The following is a 12,394-nucleotide window of genomic DNA, read 5'->3' as shown; positions in this document are numbered from 1 at the left end:
GGGTCACCAGTACCATGAGCAGAAAGCAGAATCCCTCTCATGTGAACACCCACTTTTCCTGGTCTTCTGCCAGGAAAGAATAGAGTTGTGTGTTTGGGATTTGGTGGGAAAAGTGTCCCTCGGAATGTGACTTTGTGAGGGGCGTGGGGAGGACTGGCAGGAAGGCCCTGTATTTCTCGGCTCCTGAGGCTAAGGGATAATCTGGAGGGGTCAGGGGTCAGGCCACACTCTCTCCGACCCATACCCACTCTCTCAAACATACAAAACCTACTGCTGACACAACACATATACTGTACCTCCAGACTGAGCCCTCGGGGCAGCACGCACACACACAGTGAGGCACTCAGCTCTCCTTTGGTTCCCCATACAAGGCATATCACAGTATGGACAACAGATCCTTTCTAACTTGGAATCACACCTCTGAATGACAAATCTGCCTGCCGAGAAGCCCTGAGACGCACCCATCTGTTAACTGGAATAAGAGTTGTCACCTGATGAGTAATCTTCATCAAGTCTTCATCTATCTATCTATCTATCTATCTATCTATCTATCTATCTATCTATCTATCTATCTATATATATATATATATATATATATATATATATATCCGTCTGTCAATCATTTTATCGATCGATCTAACATCTATCTATCTATCTATCTATCTATCTATCCATCCATCCATCCATCCATCCATCCATCCATCATCTATCTGTCTGTATGGCTGTCATTTTATCTATCTATCTATCTATCTATCTATCTATCTGTCTGTCATTTTATCTATCTATCTATCTATCTATCTATCTCTGTCTATCTATCCATCTATCTATCTCTGTCTATCTATCTATCTATCTATCTATCTATCTATCTATCTATCATCTATCTATCCATCCATCCATCCATCCATCATCTATCTGTCTGTATGGCTGTCATTTTATCTATCTATCTATCTATCTATCTATCTATCTATCTATCTATCTATCTATCTATCTCTGTCTATCTATCTGTCTGTCTGTCTGTCTATCTATCTATCATTCTATTTGTCTTTCTGTCTGTCTGTATATCTATTTTATTTATTTGTAAAAGCACAGCTCAACAAATTGAAAAGATAAAGCTATTAAGATAAAATATTTTCTGTAAATAATGAATTCAGATGTATTTATTTATTGTCTGTCTGTCCTATTTATTTATTTGTAAAAGCATACAGCTCAACAAACTAAAAAGATAAAAGTATTAAACTCAAAATAATTAGATTATACAAGCACAAAGACTCATATGAACTGATCTGGTAGGAATGTTTTTTCTTCTTCTATTTCAAAGCTTAATCTCCGGTTCCTATGAATTGTAACTGCAAGTACCAGAACATTCACCCAGAATGTCTCCTTTTGTGTTTAACTGAACAAAGACTGTCATATATGGGTTTGGAACAACATGAGGGCGAGTAAATGATGGCAGAACTTTCATTATGGCTGAACTTTTCCCTGAAAATGTAAATCAGAACATGATGAACTGCCCTAAGGACAGTGACAAAACAAAATCTCAAGCGATGCATGTCCTGGCAAGGCATGTAAAGCAAAAGTACAATGTCAGAGTTTGTTCCAGTGACATTAAACAAATCATTAATGCCAGTTCCCTTTACCACAGAAGAGACAAATATGCTTCTGTTAAAAAAGCAGCATACTTTTGCCTTTTCTCAGAATATTGTTTAGGAAATATAAGAGCACTTCATCTTTTTTACTACCTTCCCCCCCACCCCCCCCCTTCCTGCACCCTTTTTTTCCCCTTTTCTTTCTCTGCAACACACAAGTCCACACAGGAAAATAACAAACATGAAATGGATGGGAAAGGCTCCCAAGTGTGAGTGGAGAGGCAGAGGCACAGCGGTGAGCTCGTTCCCAGGCTCTGGGAGGAGCGGAGAGGGCAAGCCATCGCTTGACTGCCTGAGTCCCAAACAGGGAACCAGAAAAACTGGCCGGGCCTCACCGTTATCCGTCATCCGTCCTCCATCACTTTGCCGCCACCTTTAATCACAACGCAAGCACATGACATGTACAAGTCCGTGCACACACTGAGCTGCTTAACACACTCATCACTTTTCAGGATGTTTGGAGAGCATGGCGACAACAACGAAACCTGAATGTTCACACAGATAAACACACACACAAAGGCTCAGCCTCGGTTGTGAAATAGTCAAGTCTGCTTGCTCAATAATACTTCAGAGCTCTACGATCATCCATGGGCTATTAGTGTAGCAGTTTATGCTTTGACATGCTCTGGCACAGTTGAGTAATCTTGGAGAGAGAGGTAGACTCTCCCAGGGTTGTGGGCTATGGATGAAGCCAAAAAAAACTGCAGGACAGCACACACACACACACACACACACAAACCAACAAGTATAAGCATAGCGTCTAAATCATATATCACACATCAACCCGATACAACCACACGCTCACATGAAACTGTTAGATATGAGTTTGTAATTACAATCGACCGCACGGCTTCCTCCCCTTCTCAATGACTCACGGTCACAACTTTAAAACAACCTCCCGCACACACACAGCCAACGGTACTCAACTATAAAACAGTCACAAAAGGCCGTCCTCCCTCTGCAGAGGTCTGTTCCTCTCAAACGAATTAACCACAGCTCTCCTATAGTCCTGCAGACTGACAGATCTCACTACATGCCAGCACTTTTAAACCTCCAAAGGTCCCGTAAGCCAAGAACACAGGATTAGCCCAACTGGCTAAAACAGTCAAGCAAGCCTTTGGGACTGATGCTGTTCTGGGGTCTTTTTTCACACTGTAGGGATCCAACTTGGCAGTGGCACACAAGAGAAGCAATTAAACAGCCGGCTAACAGTGCTGGGGCCCATGATGTAAAGCCTTCTTCAGTGAGTCATTAGGAATGGCCCAGAATCCTGTCTGAAAGAGGAACTGGGCCTGCTAGGAAAGAGGGAGTCTTAAAGTTTTGCTTTTAATCACGGAGAGTGTGAAATAGGAGGCACTTTCCACAAGTAGGGTAAAATATAGATAAACTCTTTAAAAAAAAAAGGTCAGGAGGTCAAACGACTAAATATGTGCTTTTTTATTTTACATTTATGCTACAGTTCAAAAGTTTGGTGTTGGTAAGATTTATTTCATGAAATTAATTATTTTATTCAGCAAGGATGCATTCAATCAAAAGTAAAGACAGTGAAGACTTTCCTTAGAGTTTTTATTATTTCAAATAAATGCTTTTCTTTTGAATTTTCTATTCAACAAAGAATCAAAAAAAGAAAAGTATCTCACAGTTTGCACAAAGATATTGAGCATCACAACTGTTGTGACACAAGTGTTTTAAAATATGTTCAAATAGAAAAAAGTTACTTTAAATTGTAAGAATATTTCAAAATGTTACTGTTTTATTGTATTTTGATCAAATAAATGCATCCGTTGTGAGCATAAAATACTTCTTTACAAACATTTACCGACCCCAAACTTTAAATTTTATGTTGTTTGTGATTTTTGCAACCTTGTTACCAAACCTTGGAACATGTCAAAATAAATGTTAAAACCCTAATATGAGTGCTTTCGTTTATGGCAATAAACATTAATATAAAAAAATTAAAATAAAATTAGAACACACACACACACACACACACACACACACACAAAACACCACCAAAACAGGTAACAGGATTGTAAGTAAGAAGGTTACAAATTTAGCCTAAATTAAGCTGTCACATAGGGGCAGTACTGTTGTGGGACAGTAAACATTAATGTTTTTGGTAATTAAACTTATTTAATAAATAAAAATTGTTTTACTGAATTTAACTGAATATTAATGCCAAAGTCATGAATTTAATTAGTGGATACAGGCCAAAATCCTTTTGTTCCATCTATTGAATAGTTCAATACTCACAACAAAAACATGGGATTGTGCCTCTATCGCTCTGAAAACAAAATGTAATGGGACACCAAAGTGTACCATAATTCATGGTAAGTGCCAGAAGCTGTGAAGAGAGTGTGAGAAGCAGATTTGTTTCCGAAGCATACAATCATTTTGTTTGCTTTGTATCTCCGGGCAGACACGGTGGCCTATTAAACATATATGTTTTTGTAATCAGTTCCACAATCTGGAGGTTTGACAAACACTAATCAGGTTAAGTGAGTTTTCCAATGTCTGGGAGTGTGCTTCACACACCAGTCAACAATGCCAACGGGTTCTCAATCAAAACAGCACACGATTGAACAGTGCAGACCTTCAACATGGCGCGTGTCAGTCTGGGTGTTTGATAGGCTATGTGCCACGATGCTACCATATCCACCTTATTTTGCAATGCAGAAGTAAGCTATTTTCCGTGAAGACTTCTGATTAATTTGCCGCAACAGGTAAATAACCAGATGAAAAGTAAACGATAAAACTATTTGTGCAAAAAAAAACTGTGTTAATAATTAAGACAATACATTATGGTAAGAAATAACAGTTTGCAACATCAAGCAGTCTGTGTTTCCCAAAACTATAGTTCGCAAATAGCATCACAAAGTTGTGTGGTTGGAACGGCAGGTCTCGAGCTGTAGTTACAAGCATAGTTTCTTGTTTGCATGACATGTAGATGTAATGAATCCTTATCTTGAGCAAAATAAGCAAGCTGACATTCAGTACAATCTTTATCTTTTATTTCGATTATATACAAATGCCATTTACGTCTTCCAGTTTGTCAAGAGATTTAAAGCACTGTTATTGAAGTGTCTAGTATATAAGAATGAGCCTATGACTGAATCTGAAAATAAAGCAAAATTTAGAATTAGTCCTCAGATGACATGTCTGTAATTTATAGCAAAAAATCTCAAATAGATTAGTTAAAACAAGTTATTAATCAACCATGTGCCTGGCATCATTAACCAACATGGTTGAACAACGGATTTGTGATAATGCGGTTTCGGGAAACTGTTGTGACAAGCGAGTTGATTTCTTCAACGATGCATCGTACTATGGCAGTTCAGCAGCAAGTTATGTTGTTATACAGGAAACAGAACTTTTACTCTAATTTGCTGTAGATCACTAAACCATTAAGCTACCTCAGAAGTCCATTGAAATCAGAGGTACCTTCATTCTTAAACGCTGCCTGCAAAGTTATTGCCTGATGAAGCAGTAAGGCAACAAGTCAGTTGCCTAGATTTCCGGATGCAGCCCATGTCATGGAGCACTCTGCTAATGAGCTAACAAGTTCAATCAGGTGTGCCAGACAGGAAAAACTGGAAATGTAGTCCAGGAGAAGGATAGAGAAACACTGGACTTGGGAGAGCAGGGAGAACATGCAGTGAAGTGGCTCTAACTGTGGGTGTAGTGACATTGGAGGAGGGTGTCTGGTGACAGGACCTTGTATGGTGAAACAATCCAGATTTCCAATTCATTCCTCAAACCTTACACAAAGCTATTTTAAGAGCAATGAAGTCTCCCACGCACACACTACAATTTAAGGGTTAGTTCGTTTATTTTTCTTTAGTTTGGTAACGTCTAATGCAACCCCTGAGAAGGACAAGCAGAGTTGTTCTTGGCTGGTAGGCCGAAGAGGGAGGATGCGAGACAAACTTGCATGACTGAGACATCTATTAGCTCAAAGCTTGGAGAGAAAGGCGCTCCAGACAGAGCCCACTGACGCACCCTCGTACCCACTCCCTCAAGGTGTGTTTCAATCTGATAAATACTCACATATGCCTAAACAAGCAGAATGACATGTTGCTGCATGTTGGTCAAAATGTGATAAACAACGTCAATCACTTAAAGAGAAAAGATGGGAAGCAAAACTGTGTGGGAGATAACTCTGAAAGAAACCGAGAGAAAGAGAGCACTTGGGACCAGTGTTCAAACTGAAGGGGGGCTGGGAGGGTCCTAGAGCCCCCTTGAGTCTTAAAGAGTTATAGTTCAGCCAAAAATGAAATGAAATGAGGTTCATTCTCGTGTTACGCAGCACATTTGAGCTTCTATAAGAACCAGTGAGGTTCATTCTTGTGCTACGCTGCACGTTTGTGCTTCAGCAAGGACCAATGAAGTTCATTCTCGTGTTATGCAGCAACTGACCATACTCTAAAATTGTCAAATGATCTCACATTTTAAAGAGAGTTAATAACATTTGCATGCAGCAGTTAGTTTCACCGGGGGTCTGTCTCTGTGACATTATTTCCTGTCACATGGTCTTCTTCTTACACAATATTAACAAAATGACTCCTTTAATGGTGGTTACACCACCGTGACACACGTGACAGGAATTTTACTTGACTCACATGATTCCCCAAATTAATTACAATATTCAGAACAATGGTGTTCCATTTACTTGTATTTACTGTTAAATAGTTATAATGTAAAATTATGACATATCATCCCCCAAATATTCTCTCAAAATGAATTAAAACCAGCAATTTTAGACTTGGTCCTCAAAAAAGAGAATGTATGCAAGTAATTTGCCATTTTATTTAGAAATGTTAACCCTATTAAATTTAATTAAACATATGGACACAAAAAATGTTAATATAAATGTTACAAAATGTTAATCTCCAACGTATGTTCATGAGAGCACAACAATACATTGGTGTTATGTTGACGCGAAAGCAGGCGTTGTTGAGCGAACGCACGTTTGAGTTTAATATTTTATAAATTATTTTGTTTTTTTGCGCAAACAAAGCATCGTCGCATCATAAAATAGGGATTAAACCACTGGCGTCACATGGATTACTTTAATGATGTCTTTACTACCTTTATGGGGCTTGAAAGTGGTAGTTGCGTAGACCGTCAATGGAGGGACAGAAAGCTCTCAGATTTCATAAAAAGTATCTTCATTTGTGCTCCAAAAATAAACTAAAGTCTTAAGGGTTTGAAAGGACATGAGGGTGAGTAATTAATGACAGAATTTAAATTTTTGGGTGAACTGTTCCTTTAAGAGACCCCAAGAACAATGTTTTTTTTTTAGTTTACCATAAAATTCTTGTCAGTGCACTTTATATTTCAAAGACAATAGAAGTAATTCTGTAATTACATATAAAGATGTATTTAAATCCTACTTAAGTGGGTCAAAAAAGTACTCTAACGTTCAGCTATCTGCATTTAATATAATTTAAACCATAATACATTTTCATTTAATTGCAATTTAGTGTTGGAAATCATTTTAAGTTTGCATTAAGTATATTCTTTGAAGTAGCCTATATTATTGCTGTAGTACTTTTCTTTAAATATGAGTTGGAATAGGATTCTAATGCATTTTACTCACAAAAGTCTCACAGGGTTGGTGTGGAGTCTGTACAACTGTCTCAACAGATTACATTTTACAAGGATGTCAGTTTCCGTTTTAGATGAGGAATCTTCAGCAGAATGCGGTCTGAGCATTGACTTCTCTCTCTTTTGGTACATTGTTCTGTGTCAGTTACCACAACTACCCAATGTATTTTATTTTAATTTAATTGGACAAGTTTAAGACAGCCTTTATTTGCTTGCTCAATAGAGATCATTACATAAATCATAAAGAGACAAAACGTCCAGGAAGCACCAGCACACATCTAAGCTGCCATTTCCAGTATTTTGAAACAAATGAGTATATTGAACATGACTCAACCCTTCAAACAAAAACCTCTCACGTCAAAGTATCGTCAACGTTTTTTCTAAAGCTCAGATTACAGTTGAGAAGAGAAAGAGGAAATATCCTTTCCTACACACTTGAACCAAGTAAATTACATGTAACAAATCAGACATAAAGTTTAAATATATAATTCGTAAAAAATGTCTTAACACAGCATAAATGCAATCTGATAATTGGCCCAAACTATATAATCATTTTTTTTAAATGGTAAAAATTCATATACATTTGTTAATTTTCATCTAATCATATATATTACAAGTAAACCCATGTTGTATTAAGAACAACCAGGCAACAGCATTAATTTAAGTGTCACAAGCCTTACAACAAAACAGTTCCTGTCTCACTCGAACTTGACAAATGTGCTAACTTTGCAGTTCAGTTCGTGAGTCAAATTAGTTCAGTAATCGTTGTGATTCATAAGGGGTTTGGACTTAACTGGTAGTGCTGTATATTTTTCATTTAGCAAAAATAACCGGCTCATATAAGAGTCATTCTGAATAAGAACCAGTTCTCTGTTCCCAACCCTAATTATAATCATACAGCTCCATATAGCCTATAACCATAATTCTGATCTTTTCTCCCTTTACTCTAACTCTTCAACAAACACCAAAACATGTTAATCTTCAGCAGGGCCCAGTTGTTCAAAAGTAATCTAGATTTTATCTATTGGATTAGATCAAATCTTGAAAATGTGTTGTTAATTCTGAAATTAGAATTAGATTAGGGGTGTGCGATATCAGGATTTTTGATCATGAACGATTGAAATGTCTCCACGATCTGGTTTTGAAGAAATATTGTAGCATCGTGCTACAGTGCATTCTATCAGTTGCAGTTCTGACGCCTCTGTCCCAACATACTGTATAACTCGACATACATTCACATCACAAGTTAACGCAGAGTCAGGTTTACGCTCACATGACATTGCAGTTATTCACAATCATGAAAATGTATTATTTGCACGTGTATTAAAGCTTTGCCGTTTGAACATTTTATTCGCACATTGTTAATGACATGCTCTTTTTTATGCGCGCAAACACTAAAAGCCTGTAAAACTGCGTGAGCACTAAACTAAGTTATCTTTCACATCTTATTGCGCTTAAACTGTCAAATACACACAAGGTTAACATAAACACAGTCTGTTATGTCTTAAGTGAACGGAAACAGTTGGGAGAAAACCGGATGTTCGTCTGTATATTAGATCCATGCATTCGGTCTTAAAGTGACAACAGCCTAAAAAAAACCTGCTACTATTTCATTTGTAATGTGCATCTTTTTTTATAACAAAGACAAAAATAATGAAATAAAGATTGGATTTCATCCCCCCCACCCAAAAATTATATATTTAATTTTAAGTGCGTTTTTAATCACTGTATATAAACTACATTGGCCCAATCATTAGAGTTGGAAAGTAGTTTCTAACAATTGCATTCCTTATTGCATGTATAGGCTATTTGTTTGTTTTTGTTGTGGGTCACATAAGGGGCTACAGAAACTCTGAAGGCTGATTTATACTTCTGTGTCACACCTACGGCGTAGGCTTCACATCAGCTTTCATTTATTCTTCTGCGTTGTTGTCTGCGTCGACGTGCAATTACACATACTAGCATACTACACATACTACACATGCTGGTAGGCAGTGTCCATGGGCATGTTGTTTGTGTAACCCACAGTACCAAGGCAAAACCCGAAGAAGAAGCAGCTTGTTGTGGAGAAGATTTTAAACATCTGTAATTCGACAAAGATGCGTTGTACAGATGGACATATCTTCGGACTTCCTCGGCCAGTCACTCCATAGGCTATGGCCGCTACACGCAGCCTATGACGTAGCTACAGCGTAGATTCGACGCAGAAGTATAAATCAGCTTTAAAGGCATGGTGATGGGAGGAAAAATGTTTTCTTTCTCTTCAAATAAAACCCTTAAAGTGATCCCACATTGACTCTTACACCTGTTGTTCTTGACATACTGTAGCTAGCAGTCAACATCATGAAATGGAACCCCATTTGGTGCACTGGTAATCCAGATTTGGTAATCTGAAAAAGAGCAGTGACAGAGATTTCAAAAACAGCATTGTTGTCATTCAGCTGCACCTGTCTGTTGGGTTAGAGTTAGTTACTTGAATAGAAATTCAATAACAGATGATGCCCTTACATCTTAAATTTGGCTAATGTGGGTTCTCAATACAGGTGAGCAGATAACAGTTTAAACTTTATGCTTTCAAACATCTGTATTACCCCTATTACTCTGAAAGGGCCTCCATGACTTGTGTGAAAGTGTGATTATAACTGAGGCAGGTTGTTGCGCTTTCCAAGAGCTGGGCTGAGACTGTGAGTGACAATCTGTTATGAGTGTCTCACAGAGATCAGGTTCCAAGAGCCGCCTGGAGAGCTCAGATGAGAGGCAGACATGATGGGACACATTTACCATTTGTAGTCTATTAGCCATCAAATCAGAACAAGCCACAATTTCGAACACAAACCTTTGAACAGTAATCATCAGCTGTATCAGCAAACTTCTTCAAAGCTTCTATTTTCACTTCAAAATGATTTGGTTGCGTAACACCAGCTTTTAACAAATCAGGGTTTTTCAAATCTGTTAGGAATTGATTAGAGGATTCCTTTTTTAAACTATATATTTTTTAAACTATATTTCAATTCCTTGATTGAATTTTAATTGAAGACTTTGAAACAAATTTTTTTTTTATATATATATATATATATCTGAAAGATTTCTGTCCCTCCATTGACAGCTACGCAACTACCACTTTGTCACTTCAAAAAGTTCATAAAGAGATCATAAAACTAATCCATAAGAATTTAGTGGTTTAGTGCAAATTTTCTGGAGACAAAATCACTTTATGTGATGAACAGTTTTAATTTAGGCTTTTATTCACATATAAACATTGATCAGCGAACGTAAACAGAAGATAAACTGTGCTTGCTTGACGTGCGAGAACAAACCTCATTGGTTCTTGCTGAAGCTCAAATGTGCTGCGTAACACATGAGAATGAACCTCAGTTTCTTGATAAAGCTCAAACATACTGCGTAACACGAGAATGAACCTCATTGTTTCTTGATAAAGCTCAAACGTGCTGTGTAACACACGAGAATGAACCTCATTGTTTCTTGATAAAGCTCAAACGTGATGCGTAACACATGAGAATGAACCTCAGTTTCTTGATAAAGCTCAAACATACTGCGTAACACGAGAATGAACCTCATTGTTTCTTGATAAAGCTCAAACGTGCTGTGTAACACACGAGAATGAACCTCATTGTTTCTTGATAAAGCTCAAACGTGATGCGTAACACATGAGAATGAACCTCAGTTTCTTGATAAAGCTCAAACATACTGCGTAACACGAGAATGAACCTCATTGTTTCTTGATAAAGCTCAAACGTGATGCGTAACACACGAGAATGAACCTCATTGTTTCTTGATAAAGCTCAAACGTGCTGCGTAACACACGAGAATGAACCTCATTGTTTCTTGATAAAGCTCAAACGTGATGCGTAACACACGAGAATGAACCTCATTGTTTCTTGATAAAGCTCAAACGTGATGTGTAACACACGAGAATGAACCTCATTGTTTCTTGATAAAGCTCAAACGTGATGCGTAACACATGAGAATGAACCTCAGTTTCTTGATAAAGCTCAAACATACTGCGTAACACGAGAATGAACCTCATTGTTTCTTGATAAAGCTCAAACGTGCTGCGTAACACGAGAATGAACCTCATTGTTTCTTGATAAAGCTCAAACGTGCTGTGTAACACACGAGAATGAACCTCATTGTTTCTTGATAAAGCTCAAACGTGATGCGTAACACATGAGAATGAACCTCAGTTTCTTGATAAAGCTCAAACATACTGCGTAACACGAGAATGAACCTCATTGTTTCTTGCTGAAGCTCAAACGTGCTGCATAACACATGAGAATGAACCTCATTGTTTCTTGATAAAGCTCAAACGTGCTGCGTAACACACGAGAATGAACCTCATTGTTTCTTGATAAAGCTCAAACGTGATGTGTAACACACGAGAATGAACCTCATTGTTTCTTGCTGAAGCTCAAACGTGCTGCGTAACACACGAGAATGAACCTCATTGTTTCTTGATAAAGCTCAAACGTGATGTGTAACACACGAGAATGAACCTCATTGTTTCTTGATAAAGCTCAAACGTGCTGCGTAACACGATAATGAACCTCATTGTTTCTTGATAAAGCTCAAACGTGATGCGTAACACATGAGAATGAACCTCAGTTTCTTGATAAAGCTCAAACATACTGCGTAACACGAGAATGAACCTCATTGTTTCTTGATAAAGCTCAAACATACTGCGTAACACGAGAATGAACCTCATTGTTTCTTGATAAAGCTCAAACGTGATGTGTAACACACGAGAATGAACCTCATTGTTTCTTGATAAAGCTCAAACGTGCTGCGTAACACGAGAATGAACCTCATTGTTTCTTGATAAAGCTCAAACGTGCTGTGTAACACACGAGAATGAACCTCATTGTTTCTTGATAAAGCTCAAACGTGATGCGTAACACACGAGAATGAACCTCATTGTTTCTTGATAAAGCTCAAACATGATGTGTAACACACGAGAATGAACCTCATTGTTTCTTGATAAAGCTCAAACGTGATGCGTAACACACGAGAATGAACCTCATTGTTTCTTGATAAAGCTCAAACATGATGTGTAACACACGAGAATGAACCTCAATGTTTCTTGATAAAGCTCAAACGTGATGCGTAACACACCAGAATGAACC

At 37.8% G+C, this 12,394-nt stretch overlaps 1 protein-coding gene across 5 annotated transcripts in view; it reads right to left on the bottom strand.

The window, feature by feature from the left end:
* col5a3a (collagen, type V, alpha 3a) overlaps nucleotides 1–12,394 on the bottom strand; it is a 140,770-nt gene that overhangs the window by 102,758 nt on the left and 25,618 nt on the right. For 2 of the 5 annotated variants that reach the window (XM_082149272.1, XM_082149274.1), the window contains exon 2: nucleotides 9,531–9,643. The exons of the other annotated variants lie outside the window; for them this stretch is intronic. The gene's annotated coding sequence lies outside the window, so the exon portion shown is untranslated. The remainder of the gene's footprint in view (nucleotides 1–9,530; nucleotides 9,644–12,394) is intronic. 5 annotated transcript variants of the gene reach the window in all.

This window comes from Leuciscus leuciscus, assembly GCF_965113295.1.
Source record: "Leuciscus leuciscus genome assembly, chromosome: 1".
In the NCBI taxonomy this organism is placed as follows: Eukaryota; Metazoa; Chordata; class Actinopteri; order Cypriniformes; family Leuciscidae; genus Leuciscus; species Leuciscus leuciscus.
The sequence above is the reverse complement of the archived record's forward strand: the minus strand, read 5'-3'. Positions and strand labels throughout refer to the sequence as shown.